Raw genomic sequence first — 15,983 nt, 5'->3', positions numbered from 1 at the left:
AGAATGCTCCTGCATAAAAAAAATAACGCAAATTGCACGAATAACACGCGCGTCTAGAGTCTGACGGGCTACGAAACGTTCCCGCCAATCACAGCGCAGAGGGGCGGTTCTATGGACTTGCAAATTTTTTCAGTTTTTATTTTTCGTTGAAAATACGATATAATAAAGAGCTTTTGCGATTTTACTAATTAAAACAGAAAATTAAACGACTTTTTTCTTCAAATTGGTTGGTAATCTAATCTTTAACCTACGTACGACAGTACTGTAACTTTACATTTACAACTTTACTGAATGAATACCAAAAAGGAAAAGTCATTCTTGTTTTCATTTCAAATCCATCATAATTTACGATAATTACATCAATAAAAGCAATCGAGATCGATAACTTCAAAAAGAAATACTTTGCAGTTGGAGCTAGTGAAAATGAATGTACAGATTAGCTAGCTGCATAACTAGCGTGAGCCTACGTATCTCTAGACTCTATCTATTTAGATACCAGATTTTACTCATTGATTTTCATTTTTCTCCGCTGAAATGTCAAGTATTGAATTTACTGATGAGATCTTATTAATTTGTAAAAATAGTAAAAATACATGAGTGTGTGATAATTGATAGTTCTTTCTTATCAGATTACTTCATTCTTGCCAGGGAATGCCGCCTGCCGGTGCTGAATGATAAAGTTAATCTGAATAGCTAGTTAGCTACCTAGGACTTGTACGTACTTTATTTCTGCATTGCGACAGTGTTTTATTTAAAATAATATGCAAAACGTCCATTTACACCTAAATTACTTTGTTTTTTCAATATTGTGAGAATGAATACAACACTTGAACGTCAGTGATAACGGTGATAAACATAACCCTGCGCTGTGATTGGCGGGAACGTTTCGTAGCCCGTCAGACTCTAGACGCGCGTCGAATAACGGGGATAAAGAATTTCAAGAATAGGGGCCCTGAAGTGTAAAGTAAACAAGATACTAGCGCTGTCTGGCGTCGCGTAAAAATACAACATAAAATTTTTAGGGTTCCCCGAGCCCCGCCTCGGGAAACCCTATTAAAATCGCCACGAAGAATTCAGTGTTCACACGGCGTGTAGGCAGGTGTCTTATGTGTGGTGTACATAAGGCACCTTTCTTGGTGACGAGTGAGGTTTTCAGGAGATTTTCAGAAGTAGCTTGTTGTCGGATATAGAAAGGTATTTTATGTGTAGTGTTACTGGTGTACGTAAGACACCTTTTAGTCGGCGACGATATTTTCAGAACTCTACAACAACGCTTTCTAGCGTCATTAAATGTAATTTTTTTTTCTTATTGGTGGAAGTATTTTATTCGTTGTTTTTATTGGTCGAAGTATTTGTATCATTTCTCACGTTGAATTTTAATAAATTGAAATTTACGGCCATGTTTTGTGTGTTGTTTTACAATGGTAAATTGGTGATAATAATTTTGAAGTGAAGTGAAATTCAATCAAGTTATCAAGTACACCCTGAGATTAGAATGAAATGAAGACTGAAATACTTGAAGAAGAATAAAGCTCGATTCAGTTATCCGGATTTCAAATACCTTCTATCCCAATTCCCAAGTAAGTTAATATCCGATCGGAAAAAATGTCTCTTCATCGAATTGAATATTACGTTGTGGCGCTACCTCTAATAGATCATTGTTTAAAATAATACTTGATTAATTACCATATTGGTACTTTTTTTCGTTTGTTTCATTATGATGATCAATGATATTTCAATTTGCTGTTGTTAATATTGTTCTTATCATTGTTTGAATTTCTAACAGAATGCCACGAAAAAAGCGTACTACTGTTGAAACAACCATGGAAAATGATTCTTTCTTGCAGAAAACATCTCGAAACAACAAGTAAGAATAATTTCGACTTGAGAGTTCTCCATGTATCGATACGTAGTAAATACTAAATATGTAAAGTTTGGCGATTCATTCACTTTATGGTTTACTTTTTTATAGCGCTAACAAATCAGCCAAAATAGATGATAATTTAGTTAGAAAAAGTGCATTGCATGACTTGGTTTAGAGAATACTCTAGCGTTGATGAACCACATATGATTGGTAAGTTCGTATTATGTTGATAGTTTCGTTGCAAAGTAAATAAATAATTATTATAATTAATCGATTGTTTATTGTTGCCGGAATTCAGAGATTTGGGTTCTAATATTGACGGCGTAGCATCTTCACTCTCATTTTCATTCAAACGAATTGTTTTCTGTTGTAGGTGATATTCGAAAAATATAAATTCGATGGAGCTTTGGAGCTTATATCGCTATCCAAGCTACGCTTACATTATATGCTCAAGGCTTACTAAGCGGCGTTGTTGTCGATTCAGGAGATGGAGTTACTCATATATGTCCAGTTTACGAAGAATTTGCGCTTCCTCATTTAACTCGTAGACTTGATATTTCCAGTCGTGATATTACTCGATATTTGATTAAAGTAAGCCCAGTAAAAATACCTGATATTGCGAGTAAAATTCAAACACTAATGAGGGTTTTGTTATTTCAGTTATTATTTGTTACGAGGCTACGCTTTCAATCATTCTGCTGATTTTGAAACTGTTGGAATTATGAAAGAGAAACTTTGTTACATTGGTTATAACATCGAAACCTCGCGAAACAACTGTCTTAGTACAGAGTTATACAGTACGTATTGTATTGTAGCTGTTATTATTTTCTCAAGAGAAGTTAATAATTCGATTTAATTTTTTTTCAAATAGTTACCAGATGGACGAGCAATTAAAGTTGGCGGAAAGCGATTTGAAGCTCCCGAAGTACTATTCCAGCCTCATTTGATCAACGTCGGAGGGTCAAACTCGGTTTAGTTTTCAAGTATTTGGCTCATGGTCGCCGAATTAGTGTTTAATACGATGCAACAGGCTGATATTGACATGAGATCCGAACTATACAAGCATATTATATTATCCGGTGGCTCTACCATGTATCCTGGTTCACCATCAAGATTGGAAAGAGAAATAAAACAGTTGTTTACGATACCAGTAAATTATCGGTTCGTAAGAAACACAGCGATGTCCTTAAAATGGTCTCGATTGCATAATTTCAAGTTTTTTTTCGGTTTTAGAAATTTCAAATTAGAATTGAAGATCCACCGAGAAGAAAAGACATGGTGTTCACCGGAGGTGCTGTGTTGGCTGAAGTGATGAAAACTCGAAATGATTTTTGGATATCTAGACAAGAATACGAAGGAAAAGGACTCTGTATTAAGAGCAAATTAGGCAAACGACTAAGTCATTAGAATTTTTTGCTAGGCTGTAAGACTAAGTCAACTTTCAAAAAAACGCGTTAAATTGTTATCTCGTGCACATATATATTGTGTAAATATTTTCTACAAAAATACGTACTAACCATTTTATATCATGACCGTGTACCAGTGATCATGCACGTGTAAAGATGGCAAGGGCAATTGCTCCTGTGTATTTAATTTACCATTGTGAATCCATGACGTTTTCATCGATTGAAAACGTCTTATTTGTTATTTTATTTTCCAATGCATTTATCCGAATATTTTGTTCGTTATTATGATGATTGAAAGTGTTATTCCATTTATCTGTTGATTCTATTTTGAATTGAATACGCTCAATACGACGGAAAGTTCAAAAAAGGTATCCATTATGTTATAAAATTTACTGAAAATATAGTGCAATAATAGAAGAAAAAAATTGAGCATATAAATGGGAAATTATATCAAAATGTTTTCATTTTTTTATATTTATTATTTTCTATTATAACTAATACATTAAAATTTACGTTTGTATTATTTTATTCTTGACAAATATACGTTAATCGAACGTTTCGTAATTGTTTTTAATCCGTTTACCTTTATTTTTTTAGCAGCACCATCAGAAGATGAATGAAAACTAATTTTTTTGCATTTATTCAACCAATCTAATTGTAATTATTGTTGATCCCCAAATAATATTCGTTTTTCTTATTTGTCGACATATTTTTTAAAAACGTTTGTGAAAAAGAAAAACTGCCAAAATGCAGATTTGGAAAACAACTCTGAACTCAAATAATTTATCATTCCCGAATGAAATTATTAGAAGTACCTAATAATTTAATTAATTTTTTTTTTTGAAACAAATTTCCAAACACCGAACAAAAAAAACAAAACCTCCTGACCTCCTCATTCCGTTTATTGCTTGGTTTTTGTTTCTAGGAGTTTTTGGAGTTTTTTGAAAAAAAATTTTATGGTATCGTGTTTACGGGGAACCCGTTGCCAGGTCACCTGTGACCTAGCTTGTTTAGATTTTTTCCAAGAAACATGAAATTTCTTGTCTAAAGTTCCAACTTTTTATAATCACATGGAGAATGGAGATTTCTGATTTCATAATTGCTGTGTGAAAATATGAACTTTCAGACTTCAGTGCATCATGCTAACTTCCTAGTAACTTCCACAACAACGATACCAGGAATTAAATACACGATTCGCAGGTAATATCTACATACTTATTTCCTTTGTATGTATCTCTATCTAATTCTAATCTTTCAACTTGATAAATCTCATCTGTAATGAATTTTTCCGTTCTTAATCATTTTTAGAGAAATGAAGCTCCCAGTTCAGATTAACCCAACGAAAATTCATCATCAAACTGAAAGAAAAAACAAACATCCCGATTACGGACTTGCACAAATTACCTGCAATGAATAAACTTTCAAATCTAAGAAAAGTAAATGTAAATAATTAAGTATGTATTTAGCTACTTACATAGCTAGGAAATTTGAATATTTCATTTACTGAATACATTTCGTTATCTTAACTCACTAACTAGTAATTACCTACTATGAATACGACGCGACGGTGCTTTAATTTGATTTTTTCCCTTCTAGGAATACGTGGTAGTGAATTAACTACACAGAACGATCGAATTGACCCTAGAGTTGATAGCTATAAAATAGTTCGATTGAATCAAATAACGTAGATGAATTAAGAGAAGCGTTAACGTTGACTTCGCTTAATTCCGATTCACAGGTTGTATTAGTTATACCCTTCAATAATAATAATTCGTTGAGCTATCGAGCTATAGGATTCACTCTTCTTAATAGGTTGATAACGGATAAATGGAAAATTTTCTCCAGAGATGGGAAGAAAGAACCTACGCGAAAATGATTCATTTACTTGAAAATAAATTCCTCGTGGTCACTCTCTACCAATAAAAGTGTCGGTGGCTTCAATCAAAGTTTAGTAATTAGTGTGCAGCTTTTGATCGTGTCACTGAAGGAAAATTCTAACTCTCGCAGAAATCAGATCAAAACAGAAATACGTAAGATTAATTAGACTATAGTATAACTTGTAATTTTTGTGGCCAAGTGTTATAATGATTTGGATTTTTAGTAGTAAACCCGATCGCCGAAGATGATGAAACTGGAGAAGAACCTAAGGAAAAATGGTTTCACTTTTTAAAGAATGAAAAATTAGTTTTGAATCGGTTGTCACTTGGTAAGTTTAAGTTTAGGATCAATTGATCTATGGATGATTTTTATGTGTTTTGGAAATTTAAATAGATTTCGCGAACAGTTTTTTGTTTCCTTGTTTTTTTATGTGGTGAGGGGGAAGGAGAATGATCCAAGTTTTTGAATAATAAGGTACTCGTACCTGGACTTTTTTGTTTTACAATTACGAAATTTATTTAATTTACTATCTTCTTCGTGTAGCTCGGTACCGGTGCCCATTTATTTTTTTGAAGGTGAATCTTTTTGCTTTGAAATAGATTAAGAAGCATAATTTTGGATTCAATTTGCTAAAAAAGGTAAAATATTTTTGTACTTATATATTTTTGAATCTTCGAACATTTTTTTATTCTAGTATGGAGGGAGGTGGGGAAATCATTCCTGATTTGATAAAAAATACAAAGAAACAAAAAAAAGTGATAAAAATGCCATTGCTCACTTGTTTCATGTTTGATTTGTAAATCGTTCCCATTTTGAAAAAATAAGAATCACTTGTGACATATCGTTTTTTATGTCTGTAGGATCGTTGATTTCAAATTTTCAAATTTTCATTCGTTTATTCTTATTCCACCCTTAATACTTCTTAAATCCTCCAATATTTTGAATTTGAATTATGGTTAAAAATTTAGGCCCTTATCTTTTTATCTCAAAAAAATTGATTTTGAACTTTGAACCGTTGATCTATTGTTTATGCTGTACCTATTTTAGAAGTTGTATGGTATGAGATTTCCGAGTTGATATCTCAAAAATAAATCATTAGAATGAAAAAAAAAAAGTCTGTTCTCACTCTCAAGAGACTAGGAAAAGGATTATAAAAAATTTTCTGCTATCTAGTGGCATATTGAAAAAAAAAAAAATCAGCCAAACTGAAAATCTCCGAGGCTCAAATTAGGGAGAATTCAGTTAGAATGACTCGATCAAAATTTTATTTGAAACTTTTGAAATGAAAAAAAAAAACATTGAATAAGTACATCTCATTATTTCGAAATTCTTCAAAATTATGTTGCTTAATTACCTACGTTTGGAATTTTTGGGAAAAATGAAAAAATATTTTATACCATTTTCAGACACACTGTTAGTACTGGTTACCTACTTCTATGCTTTTTGATTATTTTAGTAATTTTTGTATTTTGTGCCGAGCTTTTTTTTTACTCCTCCAGGAACGATTTTTATCGAATAAAAATTGAAATCAGATCCTATTCGCTTTTATAGTTTTTTGTCGCAATTACTCAGCAAAGCTCGCTTCATACACTTTATACTTCTTTCACTGATTGTACATAGGTAGGTACCTACCTATGACCTATCCCTAAAATAAATATTTTAGTATTTCTTACTACGATTATTTTTTCTTCCTTCAGCTCCGAACAGCGCGTTATCGATCAATTGAACCAAATCAATTAGTTTCCTACGACATTTAAATCGTACAAAATACAAACTCAATTTACGAGAAAAAAATCATCTACTACGTTACTCTAGTCATCTATTTATACTTTTTATAAGGATGTCCATACTATTAATTCCTCTTTATGCATTAAATCATTCGGTATAACGGAAGTTTCAATTGTTTGTGCATGAATTGCATGTGCATCTATCTTCGGGTGATTGACATTGGTAATTCATTAATCTAAGCTTATACCTATGGTAAGAAAAGCGCGTGGAATGAAAAATTAATACGTTACGTAATATTGCATGGTTATGTAGGTTGATTTATGGTTTGGTTGTTTTTATGGGGTTCTTTTTATAATTTATTGTGGTATTTTTTTACTATAATATAAGTATTACTTGTATGTATTTATATATTTTTTTGTTTGATAGATGAAGAGCGGATTTGTACGAAGATTATTCTCAGATGAGGTAAGTTGCTTCTTGTGTAGGAAGTTACCTATTGCGAATATTGATATGATTTGAATTTCGCCGTAATAAGATGAACTAGTTATATATTTCTGAAAAAGAAACAAAATATCTGCCCACGAATACGGGAGATACATTACATACGTTATTATTAAAATTATTGCTCGATTTAATGAGATTTTAAGAAACGTCAATATGGTTGTCTATTGGGATATTTCAAGGAGCTACGTCAAGTGTTTTTTTAGTCATCGTGTACTTTTCTCGTGAATACTTGTACAAGTACTATACGTATTTTTACTACCTTCGAATATTGGATTTTTCTTTGCATTTTTTGCGAAGAAAAAAAGTCTGAGCCCCCTTGAAATATCCACCTGAGTTAAGAGTTGGTTACGTAACTTACTGTTTGACTCACTTGTCCAACACCAAGTTAACAGTTTGGTTATCATTTAGGTACTCTTCGGTTACCTATGATTTTGATTTGCACATGTCGCAGTTATTAAATAACTAAGGGTTTACTGAGGAATTTTTCAACTGACCGATCTTAACCAGTTAACAACCCGTTACAATTAACAGTCAGTACCTATTCTACCTAACCAACTCTTACCTATTCGATCTATGTACAAGTGAGCCTTAATAATATGTACTTACTGCGAGAGTGTAAGATATTCTTCAATAGTAATATGTACCATGTAGTCGGTTTTAATTTCTTGACTACTTTTTGTATTGCTATTGCTATCTCAGTATCTCCTATATACTGTTTAGATCACTAGATACTGGTTTTGTTGGAATGTCGTCGCTTTTAAAGAAAGAATACCGATGCTTGATATATGGGTACTCGGGGTATTTCAAGCGATTTTAATTTATTGTGTAATTATTTCGGTATTCTAGTCGCTTTGTAAAATTGTCGAATAAGTTATCTGGAATTGTATCGCGAGTCAATACGACAGCGATGTTATCGTATAGAAGTACGTATTTTATATTGCAACCAGGACGTCTGTCGTAGTTAGAGCCTATCTGAGAGTACCTAGGGGTATTTTTTTCCAATACCGAGATACCGAGCGAACTCTGGTACTCGCGATGTCGCTGGAGAATAGAAAATCGCATTTATCGTATGGTTTAACCGTTTTGTGTGTTTCGAAGTAATGAATGTGAGAGTTTGAGCCATTTTAGGTGAATAGTTTGGATTCTATATAGACTTTCGTATTACTATTGAACATTATTCGAGCGTATTTCTGAAAAAAATTTGGAAATGTTATTTTCTACGAGAGAGGTAGGTACCCAATTGGCAGAGGAGTTTCTGAACCAGACAAAGCTAAATCGAAAGAGCATGCAAAAATACATCACTAGGTACCCAAAATTTATGGTATTTACTGAAGTTCATTTTTTAGATTTTTGGTAAATTTTTGAAAATCAGTGAAGGGCCAAAAAATAGGAGGAAATCAAATTTTTATTCAATTGACCTAGAACGCTGAAATTCGCTGCGTGGATTATTTTTGACCACTTTGATTCATTGGAGAAGGTTTCGAACCGTCTTGAATAGTTCTGGGAGCTTTAGTAAATTTCTGAAAGTTGAAATTTTCACAAAATTCTATCCCATAAAGAAAGCTAAAATTTACTTTATACTCTAATTTCAACCTACTAAATTGATTAGAGCTAGTTTAAAGCAGTTCTGGAGCCGTCGACCGTATTTTAAAATTACCTACAGTTTTCGAAAAAAACACTTTAGAATCTGTCGAATTCCACCTAAAATTGGTTTCTGCCAGTTTAAATTGTGGCGTTTTATTTATCCAGCGATTTCAAAATTTAAAATGTGAAAAATTCACTGTACATACTTAGAATGATTTTAAGCCGTTTTGGAGCCTTCAGAATTTTTTTTGGAATTTCCAGTTCATTAAAAAATGTCATAAGAAAATTGTCACTTTTCTGCAAAAAATTCTAAAAAATCATTTCCCCGAAGAATTACCCAAAAGTTCCGCTTTTTTGCCTCAAAAAACGCCAAAAATCTCACTTTTCAATCGAAAAGTTGACCGAGAAAGTCTCTTTTTCAACAAAGATAGCGAAAAAAGTACGATTTGTGCTTTCTGCTAAAATTGTCCAAAATTCTCGTTTTTTTTGCAAAAAAAAAATCCAAAAAGATTTACTTTATTGCCAAAATTTTGAGATTTTTAGCTAATGAAAAGTCTCGCTTTTCACTTACCTGGGAGTAGCCGAAAATTACAAAGAAAAATGTCTCAATTTTGAAAAAAAATAGCAAATAAATTATAATGCTTTGTCGAGAAATCTCAAATATTTCTATAATTTTTGCTAAAAGTGTCAAATTTTTGCTTTTTCAATTTTTCTTTTCCAAAATTATACAAAAACCTCGCTTAAATATTTTTCAGAAATTACCAAAAAAGGTCACGTTTTTGCCAGTATAATTCCCAGCAAAAAGTTCTACTTTTTTCTGAAATGGTTAAAATCTTGCTTTTTGACATGTGAAAAAAATTCCAACTTCTTACTTTCAAAAAAAAAATCTCTAAAAGTCGTTTTATTTTTGGTTTTTAAAAAATATTTAACTCAAATTTAATTTTAAAAAATTTACCAAAAATTAAAATTTTGACTGGTGATGTATTTTTGCATGCTCTTTTGATTTAGCAATTAGCTTCATCCAGTTCAAAAATGTTTTGCCAGTTGAGACATCTTTTATTCCTCAGGAGAATTTTCTATTCATACAATTTTTCACAATTTTGAAATGTTTTAATTTTTGAGGCAATGGTCACATTTGTTTACAAATTGTACCGCTCATGTTGAGTAACTTCAAAAAAGTTTGGAGCTGGCTAAAGAACATGAACGGTTTTGAAAAAAAATGAATCTCCTGACACCAAATTTCACAATTTCAACTTTCAAGCTGATCTGGAGCATTCAGTGAAATTTTGATTTCATCTGCTATTTTCGTTTTTATTTTTTTTTTATCTTGAAAGGCTACTACAAAATCACAATGTTCAATAAGTCGGTACGTTTTCAAAAAATTTCAGAAATTCTTTCATCCATATGATATAAAAAATTGACAGTCTCCATAAATAAAATCCCCTTTTCGAATTTTGTTACCGGAGCACATATTTTAAAATATATATAGCGTTTTACACATAATATCGTCCAACCTCCATAATTCATACAGTATAGTTCCACTTCCATCAACGATCGTACATCTTGTTTGGAATATGTGGATTTTTCTCAACGTTCTCGAATTACTCGCAATATACTTTTCCAAGTCGATAATTTCGAAATTCTTCCGTATTTACGACAACGTCGATGACTATATTCCGGAAAAATAGCTCGTAAATATGATAAACAGCGTAATCTCGGGTAACTTCTGTTATTAGAAAATATTTATGAAATCTGTACTCGTTATTAAGTATATACGCTATACCATCGTAATAATATTTTTAATCGTACATGTTCAAATTGTACACAAATCGCGAGTACAGTCTACGCCACAACAATTTCCAAAAATGAGATATAGACAAAAAGAGTTAGGGAAAAAGATTCCAGAAACGATGAAGAAAAGACCGAACCGAGGTATCCGCAAGCGTGACGTGTTTCCGTTAAAATACGAGTACGACACACTGTGAGAATTGCATTTACTCGATATTAGTAACTATTTTCGATAAAAGTACCTACGATGTTGTTGAACGAACGAGAGGGCAACTTCATCAACAACCATTTACTTACAATAATTACAAAATCGAATCATTATCATACACAATGAATTAAAAGTTTAGCGAGCAGTCATTTTTAACGGTCTTGGTTTAGTCATTAACTTCATCTTTTTTTTCTCTCGTTTCCTCCCTTGCAGTAAGTTCTCAAAAGCCCGTATTTCGTCGAAATGGTCTTTTTCTCGTTTGAACGATTGCCAATGGTGTATCTTCTTCCTTCGTTTGAACAGAAATACACGAACGAGTAAACTCGTCCTCGTCGTCGTCGTCTTCTTCTTCTTCTAGGTCGACAGGGTGTACAACCGTACGATTATGTGGCAAATAATATAGCTTCGACAATGATTCAGCAACTAATTTAACGCGCGTGTTTTGTGGGTGGCGAACGCGCTACTCGCTTAGGCGCCGACTGACTCATGCACAATCGTAAACAATGAAAGCTTCCTAAATCCGAAACCTCCGTTTACCTCGTCCACTCCACCTAAGGTTATTAAACTTCATTAATTTACTAGATATTGAAACAGCAGTACGATTGTATCGAATGGGTATTGGGTATATATCCTTGCTGTATCTTCGATGTAGGTACCTTACTTCTTATAAAGTATCGATGGGTTTGTTTACGTTCGTGTGTTAAGTCATTTTTTCATGGTTAATCGGTTCGGATGTGGATCACATTTCCACTGGAATAATTTTTTTCAGTGCGAAACTTGTATGTAAAGTCTCTGTGAGCTGATCAGAGTTTGAGAATCCACAGAACAGCTCGCGGAAAATTGTCAGCTCATCAATGAAAAATAAAGGGGCTTATGAAGATATACACATAAAACAGTTTAAAAATTGTTTAAATGGATGAAAACTGAAAAAATCATCACTGGTCAATGGTCACATTATTATTTTCAATTTATCAACGCGTTTTGAGTGGATTTTCGATCAAAGTGCAAAATAAATGGGAGTAACGCCTCCTCTCCAAAAAAAAGTTTTAAATCATAGATATGCGTTTTACTTAAAAAATCTGATTTTTTTTTTTAGTTCTTAAAAGTCCAACATATTTTGTTAAGAATGCATGGGAATTTTTTCCAATTTCTTAGAAGAGAGTCAAAATACAGAGAAGTATCAATTTTTTCCCAAGGTTTTGATTGACTGATATGTCCCCATCGAAATGTCAGAAATCGGCCATTTTGAAAATTTGACATAATGTCAAGAATTTACAGTTGTTTTTTTCAATTTACAATTCAGGAAAAAAATAATAATGTTTTTCGTAGTTTTCAAATCTGTCATGATATCAAAGAATTCATCACTATCTTTTTCAATGATCTTTAAAATCGACAACAAATTTTCAATGTTTTTGAAATTGGCCCAATTTTTTAAACGTCTGACATAATATCAGGAACTCAGCAACATTTTTTCTGTTTTCAAATGTCAGCCACCGCGTCACGTAGATCAGTATTACACAAACTTCGGAAAAACAAAAGTGCCTCGCTTTTTGTCAGACATTATGAAGTCCCATTTTTTAGTCACAACTGTCAAAATTACAAATTTTTATCAAAATTTTCAAAAAAATGAATTTTTGTCAAAAAAAGTCCTTGTTTTTTTTATCGTCGTCGTCGTCGTCGTAGTCGCGCTCCTTTACAGGAGATAGCGTATACTTCCATCTATATCAGCCGGTTTCTAGCGTATCTGATAGTTTCTTTCAGGGTCTTACAGGGAGAGTTGGCCGGTGAGTTTGTTGTTAACATCTCCGATCGTTTCCTCCCTCTTGTAGTTCTTCCTTGAATTTTCCCCTGTACCGCTAGCATGAAAATACCGTTTTCTCGTATTTTATGAGCTAGATACTTTAGCTTTCTGTTCTTTATATCTTCTACTACGACTTTCCTCTCCTCTCCTATTCTTGCCAATACTTCCTGGTTGGTGATGAAGTCCTTCCATGAGATCCGTAGTAGCCTTCGATAGCACCACATCTCAAAAGCAGATACTTTCTTCTCGCATTCTGCACTCATGGTCCATGTTTCACAGGAATACTTCAGAACGGTCCATACGTAGCATCGCATAATTCTCTTTCTCAGAGCTAGACTCATCGTTCGATTTCCCAGCACATTGACTAGGTTGTTAAAGGCGCTTTTTGCCATTCCAATCCGTGATTTAATTTCTTTATGATCTCTACCATCATTATTTATCAGTGCTCCAAGGTATCTGAACTGATTTACATTTTCAATTTCTTGAGTTCCGATGTTGATTTTGACCTCCTTGAAGTCTCCTTTTGTAAATCCCATCACCTTGGTCTTGCCTGGATTTATCTTCATTCCATATTTTAATCCAGCACTGTTGATTTGGTTGATCATTTTCTGCATCTGCGCTTCTGTTTCAGCAAGGATCACTTTGTCGTCTGCGTAGCTTATTTCATTTATTCTCTTGCCGTTGATCTTGAATCCCATTTGTTTGATTCGCGCTTCTCTCATTATTTCTTCTGCGTACACGTTGAACAGCCTAGGTGAGAGGGGGCATCCTTGTCTCACACCTTTCTTTATACCACATCTATTCTCCGAGTACTCAGTTCCAAACTTGATATTTGCGCTCTGCTCCCAGTACAAGTTCTTGATTATCCGCAGGTCTTTGTCATCGATATTGTATTTCTTCACGATCTCCAGCATCCTCTCATGGTTGACACGATCAAATGCTTTTTCATAGTCGACGAAGCAAGCAATAATTTCCCTGTTTGCATTCAGTGCTCTTTGGATGATCACTTTCAGCAGGGCAATTGCGTCTCTCGTCCCTTTTTTTGCTACAAAGCCATATAGAATTGCAAAAAAGTTTCATAGCTTGCCAAAATTCCTAATTTTTCCCAAAATTGTCAATTAAGTCGTAGTTTTTTGTCAGAATTGCAAAAAAGTTCCATTGTTTGCCAAAATTGTCAAAATTTCATTTTTGTCAAAAAAAAGTCCTCGTTTTTTGTCAGAATTGCAAAAAAATTTCATTGTTTGCCAAAATTGTCAAAATGGCCAATTTTTTGCAATAATTGTCATAAATTCCTGAAGTCACATTTTTTAGTCACAATTACCAAAATTCCCAATTTTTCCCGAATTTGTCGTCCTAGTTTTTTGTCAGAATTGCAAAAAAGTTCCATTGTTTGCCAAAATTGTCAAATTGTCCCATTTTTTGCCGAAATTGTCAAGAAGTCCTGAAGTCACATTTTTTAGTCACAGTTGTAAAAATTCCTAATTTTTCTCAAAATTGTCAAAAAAAAGAATTTTTATCAAAAAAAAGTCCTCGTTTTTTGTCAGAATTGCAAAAAAATTTCATTGTTTGCCAAAATTGTCAAAATGGCCAATTTTTTGCAATAATTGTCATAAATTCCTGAAGTCACATTTTTTAGTCACAATTACCAAAATTCCCAATTTTTCCCGAATTTGTCAAAAAAAGTCCTAGTTTTTTGTCAGAATTGCAAAAAAGTTCCATTGTTTGCCAAAATTGTCAAATTGTCCCATTTTTTGCCGAAATTGTCAAGAAGTCCTGAAGTCACATTTTTTAGTCACAGTTGTAAAAATTCCTAATTTTTCTCAAAATTGTCAAAAAAAAAGAATTTTTATCAAAAAAAAGTCCTCGTTTTTTGTCAGAATTGCAAAAAAATTTCATTGCTTGCCAAAATTGTCAAAATGGCCAATTTTTTGCAAAAATTGTCAAAAATTCCTGAAGTCACATTTTTTAGTCACAGTTGTAAAAATTCCTAATTTTTCTCAAAATTGTCGGAAAAAAAAATTTTGTCAAAAAAAAGGTCCTCGTTTTTTGTCACAATAGCAAAAAAGTTCCATTTGCTTGCCAAAATTATTAAAATATCCCATTTTTTGCAAAAATTGTCAAACATTCCTGAAGTTACATTTTTTAGTCACACTTCTCAAAATTGACAGAAAAAGTCCTGTTATCATCATCATCATCATCATCATCAAAAGTTTATTTCAAGTCCGGCTTTTTTCAGAATTGTTAAAAAGTCCAACTTTTTTGTCAAAGTTGTAAAAAAATCCCAATTTTTCTCAAAATTATCAAAATGTTCTAATTTTTGTTCAAAAATGTCCTTCTTTTTTTTTGCCAAAATTGACAAAAAATATTGATTTTTGACCAAAGTGCAGAATACTTTCTTGTTTTTTTGCATCCAAGAAAAATTCTCGATTTTTGTTATAATTTGTATGGAGTTACATTTTTTTCAAAAGTGTCAAAAAGTCCTAGTTTTTACCAAATTTGGTAAGAAATTCCTCATTTTTTTGCCCAAACATTCAAAAAATATTGATTTTGACAAAAGTGCAAAAGATTTTTTGGCTTAAATTTCTCCAAAAAATTCGGTTTTTGTTAGATCATCATCATCACATTGCAAAATTCAAAAAAATTGGTATAATAAAATAATTGTTCATAAAAGTCCAATTTGTTTTCAATCTTTTCAAAAGTTTTAGTTCTTGTTTTAAAAAAAAACCTTTTTTGCCAAAAATGCCAAAAAATAACATTGATTTTTGACAAAAGTGAAAAATACTTTCTGTTTTTTTTTCTTCCTAAATCCCCCCTCCTCCCTCCAAAAGTCTCTGTTTTAGTCAGAATTATTGTTAAAGTCCCATTTTTTGTCAAAGTTTCAAACGACTGAAGATCTTGTTTTTGTCAGAGTTATTTGAAATTGTCAGAAGTCCCAACTTTGTTGACAGTTCTAATAAATTTTGTTTTAAAAAAAGTCCTATTTTTTGCTAAAATTGCCACCAAAAGTCGTTGGAATTTGAGCCAGAACTGTCAAAAAGTCCTGATTTTTGCCAAAATTACTAAGAAATTTTTTCTTTTTTGCCAAAACCTAAAAACATCCTAAAAATATTGATTTTCGACAAAAGTGCACAAATTTTTTTGCTCAACTTTCCAAAAAAAAAAAACTCTCGATTTTTGTCAGAATTGGTAGGTTTAAAGTCACATTTTACCAAAACTGTCAAA

The 15,983-nt window shown here is 32.4% G+C and overlaps 1 protein-coding gene and 1 pseudogene across 4 annotated transcripts in view; both read left to right on the top strand.

Moving 5' to 3' along the window:
* Nucleotides 1-1,787: 1,787 nt before the first annotated feature.
* Nucleotides 1,788-3,829, top strand: LOC135845178 (actin-related protein 2-like; annotated as a pseudogene).
* Nucleotides 3,830-4,323: 494 nt separating this feature from the next.
* Nucleotides 4,324-15,983, top strand: part of cv-2 (crossveinless 2) — a 167,226-nt gene continuing 155,566 nt past the window's right edge. The window contains exons 1-6 of one of the 4 annotated variants that reach the window (XM_065360242.1): nucleotides 4,324-4,470; nucleotides 4,579-4,706; nucleotides 4,867-5,008; nucleotides 5,083-5,300; nucleotides 5,372-5,476; nucleotides 7,303-7,341. The gene's annotated coding sequence lies outside the window, so the exon portion shown is untranslated. Of the gene's footprint in view, nucleotides 4,471-4,578; nucleotides 4,713-4,866; nucleotides 5,012-5,082; nucleotides 5,301-5,371; nucleotides 5,477-7,302; nucleotides 7,342-15,983 lie in introns of all 4 variants that reach the window. The other 3 variants (XM_065360243.1, XM_065360240.1, XM_065360241.1) reach the window with 3 other exon arrangements.

This window comes from Planococcus citri, chromosome 4 (genome assembly GCF_950023065.1).
Source record: "Planococcus citri chromosome 4, ihPlaCitr1.1, whole genome shotgun sequence".
Classification (NCBI taxonomy): Eukaryota; Metazoa; Arthropoda; class Insecta; order Hemiptera; family Pseudococcidae; genus Planococcus; species Planococcus citri.
The sequence above is the reverse complement of the archived record's forward strand: the minus strand, read 5'-3'. Positions and strand labels throughout refer to the sequence as shown.